Genomic DNA, 17,018 nt, shown 5'->3' with positions numbered 1-17,018 from the left:
TTCTGGATACTGGAAAGCCACATAATCTTCAAATGTGGTCGATGAACGCCAGAAGAAGGTTTTCTGTCATGGAAAAACAAACTGACCTTGGAGTCCTAAAATATTACACAAATAGGTAAATATGAGTGGTTACTATTTGGAGAACTTGTCTCTTCCACTGAAGAAGAGAAGTAGGTTAAATTCTTGTACATACACATACATTACACACACACACACACACACACACACACACATGTTCATACCACATACACAACGCAAGCACACATGCACACACAGTTGATACGCTTGCACACATACTCACACCACACAGACAAACACACATTTATACACCACACACACATACACACACACACAGACACAATCTTTCTCTCTCTTTCTCTCTCTCTTTCTCCCTCTCTCTCTTTCTCTCTCTCTCACACACACATACACACACACACACACACACACACACAAACAAACAAAGTAACGAAATCTTCCACTGACACTGGGCTATGGCAAGATTTCACAGCAAGGGGCCTCGGTTTTAAGTCAACTCACTGAGAAACTGTTGTTCAAGTAATTCACATGAGTCATATTTTGCCAGCTCAATTTTGATCACAGGCAAATACAAGGCTGAAAAATAAATTTGTAGAATGATGTCTGATTGTCATTGGAATGGAAAAATAGATGCTTAGATTCTTAACCCTGTAAATGACATATTTTTTCAAAAGATATATATATATGTATATATATATATGTGTGTGTGTGTATAAATTTAAAAACTGTATATATAATATATAGCATGTAGGATGTAGTATATAGTATATAGCATATACTAACTATATTGTATATAGCATATAGTATATAGTATATACTTTTTGTATGTTTGTTTTTTCAAGACGGGGCTTCTCTGTGTAGCCCTGGCTGTCCTGGAAGTCACTCAGTAGACCAGGCTGGCCTCTAACACAGTAATTCACCTGCCTCTGCCTTCCAAGTGCTGGGATTAAAGGCATGCGCCACCACTGCCTGGTATATAATCATATACATACATAATTTACCAATCACATACTATGTTCACCCAAGGATAGAACTGAAGTGAAGCCAACTCCTCTAACTTGAGAGTAAGGTTTGTGCTGAGCTGAAGTTTGCTTCTACTCCTTATAGTCTTTCTTTCCCCATACTAGTTTGCCTGAGAATGCCTGCCTGTCTACTATATCCTCTGATAACTACCCACTATAATCTGAGATTTGTATTTAAATTATCTTTCTTAATTTAAAATATGACCTGAAGCTAGACAAAGAATAAAAAGGATAAACATCTATGTGGATCAATTTGCAACCAGGTGAGTCTGGAATTCATGTGGAAAAGGAGAGGATATGAGAGCATGGGTAGAGATTGGAGAATTAGCTGGAGATAAGTAGAGATTTTGAAATATGCTTTATTCATGACAGATTAGTTTTGAGGTGAAACAGAAGGAATAAAAATATACTCTTAGCGCTGTTTTTGCTTTCAGGATCTCCCCTCAGGCTCGACTGCTACTATGGAAGTAATTAGAATTTGTTAACCCAATTGGGCTGTTTGAGTCTCAGTATTGAAGAGGAATGTCCATACGCATCATAACTTGAGGGAAAAAATCCACCTAAAACTGGGTTGAAAGAAACCAACATTGGATTTTATTTTAGTGTGATATTTGTATTTATTTCTGAAAAGAACCATCTTCAGGGGAGATGCTGGCTATTTTTATTCTGATGGAGTCATCACGCTGCCATCCTGCAGGAATGTGCCTGGGCACTAATGATAGAGCTGGGCACATGGGGGTAGCGTCCACTTGCTGTGTGTCTTGGGTCAGATTGTTTTCTCATCACATCTGAGCAGCAGAATGAAAGTACAGATGCTGAACTTCAGATCACAATTGTTGCCCTGATGTTTCTTTTCCAACATCTGTTCAAATTCTGGTGAGCATTCCAAAAGGCTGGCAGAACATACAGGACATAAAGCAGTCAGGATGCTGAATACAGCAGGTCAGATTCTCGGGGAAGTTGTTCTTAACACAGGAGCAAGGATGACTACCCTGTCCTTTCACAGTAAGGAAGAAAAAGACTATGTATACACATCCAGGGTAGTTCTTCAACCAGAAAGCCCGAAGGATCCCTGCTGGCCTGCCCCGACACTCCCTGCATTCTCATCTTCCCAGGTCTACCTATGCTGCTGTAGCTCCCAGCAAAATGCCACAGAGACTGAATGAAGGGAAAGGTAACTGCAGAATATGTAAATGATATAAGATGTTGATGTGATAATATAGAAAACATTGTAGTTATTATCTAATGTTGTATAGCAAGCCAAACTCTCACTTAGAGGTTTAAAACAGATATTGACTTTGATTAATATTCCTGCTTCAATCAGCAGTGGAGACCCTGGGCTGGTTGTCAGTTAAGGTAGCTGGAAGGATGTGGCAGGGGATCGCAAACCTTCTCACTCTGATTTCTATGACTGTCTCTTGGTCTAGAAGACTCAAATACCTGGGGGCAAGAACATCTGGAACTTTCCATTCGTTGTTTTGCTTGTTGTCATGACCATATACCTAACAGGAAATGACTTTAGGGCCTGAATTGGACTTCCTGTTGTAAGTTACACATTCTGTCTGGCAGGAAGGACACGGCAGCTGGAGTTAGACATGGCTGCACTCATTGTATCCATAATCAGGAAGCAGAGAATGCATGGTAAATCCACTGGCTTGTCCCAAGTGACCCACTTCTTCCCGGGAGACTCTCCTAAAACTCCCAAACCCTCCCGCACAGCACCATCGACTGGAGACTAAATGTTCAAAAGCATAAACCTGTGGGGAAACATTTCACATTCAAGCTATATCAGCCTCCTTGGACAAATAATAACAGAAGGCGAATTTGAGTTTGATTTTTTTAAAAAAAAAGTCAATTTAAAACAGTAGATGATGTTTTAGGCAAAATTGCTAAATAAAAATGCACAGACATAATTATGAAAAATTTGTTTGCATATAAAGGATGTCTTTTTAAAAAATTCTACAAACGCCCAGGGAAAAAGATAAATGCTACGTAGGATAAGAATGAGCACAATGAGTTGACAGTACATCACAATATTGAATGCCCCAGAGAGAACAGTCTAAGTGGTACTGGGACAACACTTACAACTAAAATGTCAATTTGTGAAAAAGACAGTACAAAGGGAAGCAATCTAGTGAAGATCTGAGAAAAGGATCCCCTGTGTACTTTTATTGGAAAGCCAAAAGTTCCACTCTGAGGAAACAATATGTAAAGGACAAAAACCTCACAAATAGCAAAAATGCATTCAAAATGATCATGACAGTCCCAGCCAAACATACCAAATTAAGTTCTGAAATGTTCAAAGAAAAAGATATTAGACTAAATGCACTTTTTGCTTTCTCGGGATTATGAGAAATAAACACAATAGTTTAATTTTGTCTGTGGTTCCAAATGATGTTGGTAAAAATTCTGAGGAAAGAAGGGAGGATTAAGATGGGCTCTGTTGGTAAAGTGTTTAACTAGGTAGGCGAACGCACAGCCTGGACTCTATCCCTAGGACCACACAGCCTGACTCCACTCCTAGGACCATACAGCCTGACTCCATCCCAAGACTACACAGCCTGATTCCATCCCTAAGACTGAACAGTCTGAACTCCATCCCTAAGACTGCATAGTCTGAACTCCATCCTTAGAACACACAGCCTGTACTTCATCCCTAGGACCACACACACCACATGTTGTGGTGCACAGCAGTTACCCCAGCAGTTGGGAGATAACAGCAGGAAGATCAGAAGTTATGTCCCTCCTCAGCTGCATGGTAAGTTTGAGGTCAGCCTAGGCTAAATGAAGCCTGTATAAAGGAAGGAAAATCCACTAGGAGGGAATCAAAGGAGGGAGTCCGAGCTTTTGCATTGCTGCTGTGTTTGTGCTGCTATGCTTGGTGGTATACACCTATAAGTTGTTGGGGAAGCAAAAGCAAGAAGATGGCAAGTATGAGGCCAGCTGGGGCTGCAGAGTAAGCCTTCATCTCAGCTTGCGTTCCAGGATTGCAAGCCATTCATCTGTAATCCTATCATCAGGAAAGCAGAGGCTTCCAGTTCAATGCCAGTTTGTGTTACATAGTGATTTCCAGGACAGCCTACATACAAGAACTTGTGTAGAGCGGCAACAAAATTAGAGCATTTATGAACTGGATCAATAGAGAACGTATATGCTCAAATGGTCATCAAAAGTATTAAAACACAGATGACTCTACAGGTCAGTCCTGGTGACCTGATTTTGATTCCCTTCTTGCACCCTTCCCTTTCTCTTTCTGGATTGTGATGCAATGAGACAAGCCGCCTGGAGCTGCGGCTGTCTTGACTTCCCCACCATTACGGGCTGTACCTTGAGCAAGCCCAGTCCCACTCAAGGTGCTTTTCTTTTTCTTTCTTTCTTTCTCTTTCTTTCTTTCTTTCTTTCTTTCTTTCTTTCTTTCTTTCTTTCTTTCTTTCTTTCTTTCTTTCTTTTTTTCTTTCTTTCTTTCTTCCTTCCTTCCTTTCTTTCTTTCTCTCTCTCTTTCTTCCTTTCTCTTTCTTTCTTTCATTCTTTCTTTGTTTGTTTCTTTCCTTCCTTCCTTGTTCCCTCCTTTCTTTCTTTCTTTCTTTCTTTCTTTCTTTCTTTCTTTCTTTCTTTTTTTTTTCTTTCTTTCATTCTCTCTTTCTTTCCTTCATTCTCTCTTTCTTTCCTTCCTTCTTTTTTCTTCCTGTCTGTCTTCCTTTCTTTTCTTTTCTCTTTCTTTCTTCCTTCCATTTCTCCATCCCTACCTCTGTCTCTCTGTCTGTGTCTGTCTGTGTCTGTATCTCTGTCTGTCTTTGTCTGTCTCTGTCTCTATCTCTGTCTTTCTCTCTGTTTCTCTGTCTGTCTCTATCTCTGTAATTCTCTCTGTCTCTCTCGGTTTTTCTCTCAGTCTCTCTGTCTCTGTAGATCCCTGCCTCTGCCTTTATCTCCATCTTTTTCCCTGTCTCTGTCTCTCTCTGTGTGCATTTCTCTCAGTCTCTGTCTCTTGGTCTCTGTCTCTCTCTGCTTCTCTGACTGTGTCTTTATCTCTGGATCTCTGTATTTCTGTGTTTCTGTCTCTGTGTCTCTCTGTCTCTGTCTCTCTGTCTCTATCTCTCTGTCTCTGTCTCTCTGTCTCTGTCTCTGTCTCTCTCTCTCTCTCCTCCTCCCTCCCTCCCTGTCTTTCAGTGTGTTTTTTTTAAAGACATGGTTTCTCTGCGTATCTTTGGTTGTCCTGAAACTTACTTTGTAGGCCAGGCTAGCCTTGAATTCACAGACCTCAGCCTGCCTCTGCCTCCCAAGCACTGGAATTTAAGTCATATGCTAGTACCCTCACCAGGCTCAAGTTGCTTTTCTTCGGGTTGAATTTTATTAATTTTCCTCTCTCCCCCCTTTGTCCCTCCAAACCTTCCCAATATGTCTTCCTACTATCTTTCAAATTCATGATATCTTTTGTCATTAGTCATTATTTGGGATTATTTTATCACAGCCCAAGACACTTAGAAAAATGGAGAACATAAAGACCAAGAAAAATGTAAGACCCAAGCTAGCATTGTGGGTTTCTGAGTCAGAGAAATCCTGTTACTCACTCAGAAGCTTTGGTCTAGATAGTTTAGCAATACTTAGAACCCTTGTTCTCTTGTCTCTAAAATGAAGAACTTTTATCACTCTAGAGAATATACAACATCAAAGAGAAAACAAAACTGGAATGTATAAAGAAAATAAACAGAAGAATTTTATACATTATAAGCTTATTATTTAAGAAATATATAATGTTGAAAAGCCAAAGTAAATGTACATTTTCATGGAAAATTTTACCCTGAGTCTAAAGAGAGGTCATGAACTTGGGATTTGCACACAAGTGTGTGTGGTCCACCTGTGTCTGCAGTTTGTAGTTACAGATGTGCCGCCATTCCCAGATTTTATGTGTGTTCTAGGGATCTGAACTTGGGCCTTCATACTTGTAAAGTGAGCACTTTGTTTAATGTCCGATCTCTCCGGCCCATGAGCTATTATGTAAAAATATTTTTAAAAGAAAAATTGGAACTGAATTAGGAGGTACGTCATTCTAAATACTAGGGCATCAGCAAGGCAAATGAAATTGAATAGTACAAGCTCAGAAACTGGCCAGCCGAGAGACAAAAGAAATACAGAAATAGTATTTAAAAAAAAAAAGAAGAAGAAGAAGAAGGAAATGTTATTCATCAAATAACTGGGAAAAGTGACATACTCAAGCTACGGCCTCATTGTGATCATGACCTCAAACCTAAACAATAAAAACAGGCTGATTAAAGAAACACACATAGACAAACCATTTTTTAAAAATTAATGGCTCTATGGTGAAGAACAGACATTCTAAGTTTAAAAAAAAAAAAAAGCCATGCAAGTAATTACCAGGGAAACGCTAGACAGATTTTACTCTGACACCACTAAAACTGCTAAATGCTCTACCTCAGGAAATATGACTCAAAACAATCAAATGACAAATTTGGAGAAGTTGTTGAAGCAGCAAGGCAGACAGAGGATATCATTAAAGGAGCACAGACTGCACTCTTTCACATCAGTAAATAAAATCCTAACACAGCAAGGAGATACAGATGAGATCCGTGCAGAACATGCAGACTCCAGGAAGCAGGAAAAAAAAATGTTCCCACCTCTAATGAAATTATGTGAGATATATTTTGTTCACCCACATATATGGCAAAGCCCTCTTTACATTTATTGATGGATGAGTGTGTGTGTGTGTGTGTGTGTGTGTGTGTGTGTGTGTGTGTCACACTTATTCATATCACTTCTCTTCTTTCACCATAGGAGTTCAAAGGATCAAGTTTAGGCTTGGTATCCAGTGCCTAGTTTTCAATCAAGCTGGCTTTCTTAAAGAGAAAGTTCTGTGAAGGACTTATGGAAAAGACTGCTTCACAAATTGCTGCCCCCAGTATGAACTCACACATATTTTTTGCAAAGTGATCAGCTGGATCACTCAAAACGGATCCTCAAACTGCTCACTTCCTTTGCCCCGTAATTCCTTGCTGATGCTTCTAACCTAGCAAAGTAATTGGAGACACGAATACAAAAGAGAGCTCCTGTGTTTTACTGTACAATGTTTACTGAGTCATTTTTATAAGAGGAAAAACTTGAAGGAATCTGTGTCTTTCAAGACTGGTAAAATTGGGTTTCCCTTCCATTCCTTCGTTTTGTTTCAAAGTAATATTTAGTGTTAAATATCTTCCATAAACCTAGCCCATAAAAGGAAAATTTTATACTCAAACAATTAAAAATTAACATGTACTGGGAGTATAATTTTGAAACATTTTTTTATTATTTAAAGTATATTATACATATTTCATCATATCTGGACCCAGTTGCCTTGATTTCTGGGCAGCCTCTGAGACCAGTGCATGCCTCCGACTCTCTGCCCCACTCAATAGGATAGAGTGAAACTAAATAGCTGTTCCCTTGCTGCCTTGGAGTTCAGAACTGACCCTGCCATGTTCTCTACTTTCTAGCCTATGTCTTCCACATTCTTATCCAAAGCCCTTTTTGTATATGGGAAGGTGATAAGGTCCCAAGATAGTGACCCCTCAACCTGTTGACAGGAACGAAATGGGCTAAAACCAAAGCATAAATTGGACAGTTTCAGGTCTCCTAAATGAAGAGCTCAGCAAGCCTGGGGTAGAAGCCCAGGGAAACACTCATCAAAACTGTGTGAAACCAGGATCTGCAGAAAGGAATCGACTGACAGAGATGAAGCTGGAGGAGTATGGGTGTGTGGTGGGGGAGAGCGCCTGTCCTCCCCAAGACCTAACGACAAGAATGTTCAGGGATAGGATGTTTCTTCACATTCATATAATTCAAATTTGGAAGAATTACAGAGAGACATGGAATTGCTGGTAGAAGAAGCACAGATAAAGGAGACAAGGAGGGTCTTCTGACAGAACACCAGACACAGACACATTTTGTTTTCATACAAGCCAAGTCCTTCTTTGATGAGACAAAGTTAACATGCCATTCTACTGAACAATTACTCTTCTGGGGTTCAGAATGCATACACTTTTCAGTTGACAAACAACCTACCATAGGCCTGAGACCTGCACTTGTCTAGTTTTGCTTCTCAGGGCCACAGTGAAGTAGAAAACAACGATCAAGGGTAAGGGTCTGCAGGTGTTAGGTTCCTGTAAAGACAAGTAGAAACCATAATTCAATCCAGAGGTAGAACTATAAAACACCTAAGGTTCAACCTGCAGTCATTTGTTACATCCCTATATTAAAAAGTCTTAGTGGTCAACAAGAGTTAATGCACAAAGATAACTGGATGTAGTAACTAGAATATATTAGTGTTAGGATATGGTAATGGGCAGCTTTGGGAGCAGTTTTCTGAATCTCATAGTAATAGTACTTTCTTTTCTATCTTCATGCCTCCCTGACCCCCAGCCCTCTTCTGTGGAATACTCAGACACTACAAATATCAGAGATACAAAACAAATGTGCCAAAAGGACAAAATGAGCCAGTTTAGAGGTTTCTTACTGGCAAAACTACAATTTGAGCATCAAAAAGAAAATGATAATTGTGGTTAATTGAAATATGATGAGTTTGCAGAAGGCCATAATTTCATAATGATATTCAAAAAGAAACTTAATTTGAACTATGCTACTGGTAATTAGAATGAACACAGAAATTCGGCTATAAAGGGATACATTTAATATTTTATTAATTTTAATGAGAGGTGGTTAATATCAATTGGCATTTTATTTCTTCTACTAATTCTGCTTGATTTCTTAAAAAAAAAAAGAAAAGAAAAAAGTAGTGAAGATCATTTCTATCTGCCTGAATATGAAAGCAAAAATATCAGGAAACAATGAGTTAGGAAAATGGCCTTGGGAAGACATAAAGAAACTCTAGAAACACCAGGACAGAGAAGCAAACACCAGCGAACACACACGAAGCCAGTCAAAGTATCAAAATAGAATTCTAAGAGAAGGAATTTGTCTTTTAAAGAAAGGGCCCCTGGCACTACCTTAATTGAACATCTCCCATCATGAGGTTGCTAGTTTGCATGTGGGCTGTGTGACTTTTGGGGGAAAAGACATGAGCAAACTCCTCCTTGCCCCAAGTAGGACACATATGGCAGACTGGAGACACAAGTCAATCCAAGCCTGCTATGGTAAGTCAATGCGTTTCTTGGGGTTACTCTGCCATGGATGGAGGATTATCTAATAAGGAGCATGGTGATGAGGAATTTGTGTTACTAGCAAGCTCACATTAACATGGATAACAGCTGCTGAGAGCATCTGTAACTTTCTTCAAAACTTATTCTAAAGATTATTCTTAAGTGCGTTACCCTCCTTTGTAGCCCACCACCCACCAGAGGTAGTAGAAAAGAAAGGATGCAGGGGAAGTGGACCTGTTAGAAAGGTTATTTGGATCCTCAAGCCTCCACAGGACCAAGGGGCTCCTCTCCCATTGATGCCAGATAAGGCAATCCTCTGCTACATATCCAGCTGGAGCCATGGGTCCCTCTATGTGTACTCTGTGGTTGGCGGTTAGACCCTGGGAGCTTTGGGAGGTCTGGTTGACTGATATTGTTGTTCTTCCTATGGGGTTGCAAACCCCTTCTGCTTCTTTGCTTCTTCCCCTAACTCCTCTATTGCGGTCCCCTCACTCAGTCCAATGTTTGGCTGCATGCAGCCTTATCTACATTGGTCAGGCTCTGGCGGAGCCTCTCAGGACAGCTATACCAGGCTCCTGTCAGCAAGAGCTTCTTGGCATCAGCAATAGTGTCTGGATTTGGGGTCTGCAGGTGGGATAGATCCCTCGGTGGGGCAGTCTCTGGCTGGTCTTTCCTTCAGTCTCTCTGTGACACTTGTTGTCCCTGCATTTCCTTGAGACAGGAGTAATTCTGGGTTAATATTTTTGAGATGCGTGGGTGGCCCCATCCCTCAACTGGGTTCTGTGCCTAACCTCTGAATATGATCTCTACCGGCTCTCTCTCCCCTTTGTTGGGTATTTTAGCTAATGCCATCCTTGTTGTGTCTTGGAATCCTCTTGCTTTCCTGGCATCTGGGACTTTTTGGTGGCTACTCCCAGTCCTCCATCCCCCACTGCTACATTCCTCTATTCAAATTCCTGACCCTCTGTACTTCTCTCTGTCTCTTCCCACACCTGATCCTGCCCCTTTTATCCTTCTCCTTCCTTCTTTCCTCTCAGGCCCCTCCCTCCCTATACCTCCCATGATTATTTTGTTCCCCTTTCTAAGTAGAACTGAAGCATCCACACTTTGGTCTTCCTTGTTCTCGAGCTTCATATGGTCTGCAAGTTGTATCTTGGGTATTCCAAGCTTTTTGACTAATATCCACTTATCAGTGAGTGCATACCATGTGTGTTCTTTTGTGTCTGAGTTATCTCACTCAGGATTATATTTTCTAGATCCCTTCATTTGCCTATGAATTTCATGAATTCTTTGTTTTTAGTAGCTGAGTAGTGCTCCACTGTGTAAATGTACCACATTTTCTCTCTCCATTCCTCTGTTGAGGGACACCTGGGTTGTTTCCAGCTTTTGGCTATTATAAATAAGGCTGCTATGAACATAGTGGAGCATGTGTCCTTATTACATGTTGGCGCATCTTTTGGGTATATGCCCAGGAGTAGTATAGCTGGGTCCTCAGGGAAGGATTGAAATAGCTGAAGGGGTTTGCACACCCATAGGAAGAACAAAAAACAATATCAACCAACCAGATCCCCAAGAGCCCCCAGGGACTAAACCACCAACCAAAGACTATACATGGAGGGAGGCACGGCTCCAGCTGCATATGTAGCAAAGGACTGCCTTATCTGGCATCAGTGGAGGAGAGGCCCTTTGTTCTGTGAAGGCTCAATGCTCCAGCATAGGGGAATGCTAGTCCAGTGAGGCAGGAGTGGGTGGGTGGGGGAGCACCCTTATAGAAGCAGAGGAGAGGAGGAGGGGGCATAGAGTATTATCAGAGGGAAAACTGGGGAAAGGGGAATAACATTTGAAATGTAAGTAAATAAAATAACCAATTATAAATAGAAAGAAAGAAATATCAAGCTTTAAAATAAACTTTCAGTCTAGCATCCACTGTGTCTAGGGATAAGTTCCACAAGCTCATGCCCTAATTAAGAGGTCAACCAAATTCTATGACCTTGGCTGTTTCTTTTCTTCTTTGTATAGATAAGAAAACTTTGGGAGAGAAATGGTACAATGGGTAAAGGCACAGATAGCTCTTACAGAGGACCTGAGCTCACTTGCAAGAACTCACATTAGGCAGCTCACAGCTGCCAATTACTCTAGCTCCAGAGGATCCCAATGCCTCTACATACCACCTACACACACACACACACACACACACACACACAGAGAGAGAGAGAGAGAGAGAGAGAGCTAAAAATAAAATTAAATAAAAAATGTAAAAAGAAAACTTTAGGGTAATCTTAAGAGATGTAGAGAATGGGTGAATGGTTCAGTGGTTAAGATCATTTGCTACTCTTTCAAATGACCAAATTTAGTTCCCCGTAACCATATTAGGCAGATCACAATGGTCTGTACTCCAGTTCCAGGGAATGTAATACCTTCTCTGCCTTCTGACATGCCTAAAACCCATCTCACCCTCACATCCCCCACCACCACACCACCACACCACCACACCACCACACCACCACACCACCACACCACCACCACTACCACCACCACCACCAACAACAACCTTTAAAAGAAAATGTAGGTACTATTAAAAAATAGAGAAGATAAGATATTGACATTTTAGTAAGGTATATAAGTAGAAATACAGTGATATTTTGTATTACCATTGTATTTGTATATATTTTGATTGATTTTATATGTTTAGAGAACTTTAAGAAATGTCAAGGAAAACACAACAAATTTCCCTTTAAAACAAATGACACATGGTGGAATTTTTTATGAGCCTTTCCAGGTTAGTTTCCATTGCAAGTTGGAGAGTAAATGTCAGGGCAGAGTAGGTTATAAGCTAATATAAAAGAGCGAGGCAGAAAAGGAAAATAAATGAGACAGTTATCATGGGAGAAAACTTAAGAATGTAGTAATAAACAGAGGAATTAAGATTAATATTTTAAGGTGAGACTTTTAAAAAGTCAAAACCTATGTGAAGGAGTCTATGGTGAACAAAATAGTGTCAGTTTCATTGCAAGATGGAAACTAAGGTGCCCATAAAGGTTTATTTTAAGGAACTGGGTTGTACAGGAAATAGGAGAGGTTATATAGATAAACTGCAGGTCCATGGAAGCAAGTTGTCTTGCTTGTTTGCTTTAGAATCTGAAGACCCTTGAATTCTACTATCCTACTTACTTTGAGCTGTCAAGCTGACACAGTTCATAGTTACCAAAGGGAGTCTCAATTTGGGGTTGGAGTTGGTCAGATTGGATTATGGTCATGTTTGTAGGGACATTTTCTTGATAACTGATTTAAAAGGACCCAGACCATTGGGAATGGTACCATCTTTAGGGCATGGGATCCTGGGCTGTATAAGCATGAAAACCTACTACTGAGGAAGCTTCTTAAAGTATATGAGATAAATGTAAATGGAGTCACAAAGTGACAGGAGGAAGATAATGCCCCAACTAGACATCTTTAGCCCACAAGTGAAACATCCAGTGCCCGAAATGGGTGAAATTACAGTTGAGCCATTGTCCAAAGGAGACCCAAGGAAGCTCTGAAATAACTCATGCTATTGTCAAGGCTATTGGTTGCTTTTCATAGACTGATGGTAAGGTCCTATGGCTAAAGCCAACATTTACATATCTCGTTAAACATGGAGAGGTTGAGCTGGCACCTAACTGTAACAATCACACTACTGACTAGTGTTCATGATACTAGAAGGTACTCTGCATGTTAGTTACTAGAGGAGAAAAGCAGCCACCAACCCTGCTGCAAACCCTGGCATCTACTATGGTGTCATGATACACTGGTACAATAGTGGCACAAATGTTGGGGCAATAACCAATCATTCTCTGATTAGATTTAAGGTCACTCCATGTGATAGGACATGTGACTGACACTTGTGTGACCAAGAACCTGAGACTAGATAGGTCAAAATCAGGGAAACTTCCTCTTGCAAATATATGGGCACTAACACAGAGACCCACAATTAGACATTGTGCAGAGCATGAGAGACTTTGGAACAATCTTTCCTAAATGGGATATCTTCACCAAATTCTTCCCGTCAGGGCTTAGAGAAGTATGCAGAAGCAGAGGCAGAAAGATTTGACACCAAGGAAACAGTGTCTTTTATACACAGTAAGAGCAGTGCACACATAAACTCGTAAAGAATGAAGAAATGCACAGGGCCTGCACAGGTTCAAGCCAGATTTTGTTGGGTGGGAGGAACTAGCACTGAGACAGGGAAGTGGACATGAGCTTCTATCCCTAACCACAAAGCTATGTGCAATTGACATTTACTTGCAAAGAAAATTGGTTTTCTCGAATAGAGTCTCACTGAGTATATAAACTACATTCAGAGTCAGGTACTGGCCATGCCTAGCAGTAGCTGACCAATCAAAGTGAACTCGGTGGTGCTTTTAGTGTAGACTTTTTGTCTTGTGCTTGTATGTTTGTTTATTTATCAGAGAGGGAGAAAGAGACAGAGAGAGACAGAGACAGCGAAAGAGAGAGACAGAAAGACAAACAGAGAGACACACAGAGAGAAGCATGATCTTGAGAGGATGGAAAAGTGGAGAGATCTAGGAATAATTGGGGGAATGAAAACTATGATCAGAATATTTTGCATGAAAAAAATTATCTTCAACAACAAGAAAAACTATTTAAAAAAAAGAGAGCACTAACTCATGGGGACATGCCGGCAAGCAATGGTTCCCTGTGATTTCTGCTTCAGTTCCTGTCTTGACTTCCATCAATAATGAATTGTGAGGTGGGAGTTGTGAGATTAATCCTTTTCTTTCCCTAAGTTATTTTTGGTCATTGTATTTATCATAGCAACAGAAAGCAAATTAGAACACTAGCATAACTAGCCCCGTGTACCAGGCAGGTAGGAAAGTTTGGGAATCTGGTGGCAGATTCAAGCAAATGGGGTCTTTCTTTAAGCAAGGTACTTAAGTAGGATATTGAGATTTTTTTTCCCTCCAACTAGAGACAATGTGACTAGGCACTTCATGCTCCCACAATCATACCACAGCACTCAAACTTAGAGTCAAAATAAATATCCTTCCTTCCTTCCTTCCTTCCTTCCTTCCTTCCTTCCTTCCTTCCTTCCTTCCTTCCTTCCTTCCTTCCTTCTTCCCTCCCTTCTTCCATCCCTTACTCCCTCCCCTTTCTTTCCCTTTTCCTCCCTTCCTTGCTTTATTTCCATTTATAGGAAAGAGAATGGTTTGCCTAATCTTAAAATTCCATGTTACATTCCATCATTGTAAGGACGTCAAGGCAGGAACTTCAAATAGCTAATCACATCACATCTGAAATCAAAAGCAGAGAGAAGTGAAAGCATGCATGCTTGCTTTCTCAATTTCTTGAGAATTTCCCCCTTTTAAAGGAAAGTAGGATATTGTCTATCTATTCTTGGACAATGCCACACATATACAAAGTGTATCTTGCTCATATATTCCACCAACTCCCCTCCTGTTCCTTTCCGGCACCCTAACTATGTCTCCCTTTTACCTTCATGTCCATTCAGATGGTCTGTGGGTTTGTCTTTTAAATAACTCACTGAATCCAACTAGTAGGTCACTGACTGATCTTATGGGCTTGACTGTATTCCTGTCTGGTGCAGGTCACCATTGCTATGGTGCATGGCCATGTCATGTTCAGAAGACAGAACCTCACAGCATTCCTCCACCTCCTCGGGCCCTTACATTCTTCCCACCCCATCGTCTGTGATGTCCCCCGAGGCATGTGGGGCGTGGGGAGTTGATCTGGGTGTTCCATTTAGAGAAGAGTACTCAATAGTCACTTACGCTCCCTGTTATGTGCCTCTGTATCAGCCGCTGACTATTACAGAGAGAAGCATCTCTGGCCACAGTTGTAGGCAGGGCTAATCTATATTTGCTTCCTTTCATAAGTGGATTTGCCAGGTATTTTAACATAGCAATGAAACGTAACTGGTACAGATGTGAATTAAAGCAGCGAAGTTTGAGAATCACTGCCTGATACTTCCCCAAGATCACTTTCTAAACTGTTCTATATTTATAGGCATGCACTGAAGGAAATACTGAGGGAGAAAGGTAATAACATAGCTCTGGCTGCAGATAAAATGCAAATAAGATGAGGTTTTCCCCTCCAGGAATCCCATGCCTCCATTTTCCCACATTAAAGCCAATCAGCTATCTGGTATTTGTTGTCAGGTTCTGTGCTGTCCTAGCCTTGAGTCCCAAGAGCCTGGAGATGTAGCAGCAGGGATTTCTCACCTATTTTCATTTTTCTTTGAAATGTGGGGCAGCACTGGAAAGAAACAGGCCTTGTATGCTGATGCACAGTGCATCAGCTTTTGTTCTGAGACTTCAAAGTTTAACACTAGAATGAAAGGTTATTCTCCATAAGCCTCTGGGTTTTCCGGGGAGAAAGGGACAGATATGAGGTTAAGCAAATCTGGGGAATGATCTTGATGTGAGTCAGCTTCACTGGCTACTTTCTGGAAGAACACAAGAGCTGCAATAGCTGAGAATGCATGTTGCATTTGGACTTGCAGGAGGCACAGCAGGATGCTCCACAAACGTGAAGCTGACAACACAAAATATGAAAGTACCTGAGCTAACAAATATTACAGTTATTCTGGATGGGGCCACAAGAAAACAAACAAGACAGAGAACTCTGGGAAACGGTTGATGGTGGGAAAGTGTCCTTAGTCTGTACTTTACTCATTACTGGTAAAATGTACCTGAGAAGATGCTACTTAAGGGAGGAGGGGTTTTTTCCATTCACAGTTTGCAGGCAGAGTCTACCATGGTGGAGTAGGTTTGGCTGCTATGATGGCTCTCATTCCAGTGAGGCAGCTGGTCACATTACTCCCACACTCACGAAGCAGAGAACGATAGTTTCTGGCACTCAGCACGCGTTCCCCTTTTGGATGGTACCTAGCATGGCGATACCACCTACTTTTAAAGATAGGACTCCTCTCCTTAGTTAAACTTCTTTGGAATCATTATAGGCATGGCTCTTAGGTGATTCTAAATCCAGACGAGTTGACAATGTGATTAGCTATCACAGCATTTGGAGAGGGGGGTGGCTGATAGACTGCTCACACCAGTGTTTGTATACAGTCTTTTATAAACATCCTCACAGATACATCTGGGGAACCCAATACTCTATTTACACAGAAAACTATCTATCCCCCCTCTTTTTATTACAAGATGAATGAGGTGGGTATCTACTGAAGCACTGAACAGAACAGGTAACTGAGTGTTTCTCCATTCAACTTTAGCATCCCAAATCAACCAACCCAAGTATGTCTGCCCGTTTTATGTTTTCATAACCAAACACTTCACCCTGAATAAGTCAGGTTTTATTTTCTCTTACTTCTGGAGGCTCTACAGTCTAAGATCAAGGTACTGCCAGCTTGTCCTGTAAGGATGACACACTCTTTCCAAGGTGACATGTTATGCAACCGGCATAAGGAAGGAGTACTGTGTCCACACAAGGCAGAAGGACAAGTGAACAGAATGCTGCACACACACACACACCCCTTAAGCCCTTATTCCCACTCATAAAAGTGGAGCCCCACGGCCTAATAACTTCTTACAGACCACATTATTATTTTATTAATCATTTTAGTCATTTACATTTCAAATGATATCCCCCTTCAAGGTTATCCCTCCACAAACCCTCCATCCTATAGTCTACCCCCCCCCTGCCATTTGCCTCTCTAAGGGTGCTCCTCCATCCACTCATCCTCTCCTGTTTCACCACTCTAGCATCCCCCTACATTGGGGCATCAAGCCTCCACAGGACCAAGAGCCTCCCCATCCACTGATATCAGATAAGG

Source organism: Apodemus sylvaticus, chromosome 1 (assembly GCF_947179515.1).
Source record: "Apodemus sylvaticus chromosome 1, mApoSyl1.1, whole genome shotgun sequence".
Classification (NCBI taxonomy): Eukaryota; Metazoa; Chordata; class Mammalia; order Rodentia; family Muridae; genus Apodemus; species Apodemus sylvaticus.
The sequence above is the reverse complement of the archived record's forward strand: the minus strand, read 5'-3'. Positions refer to the sequence as shown.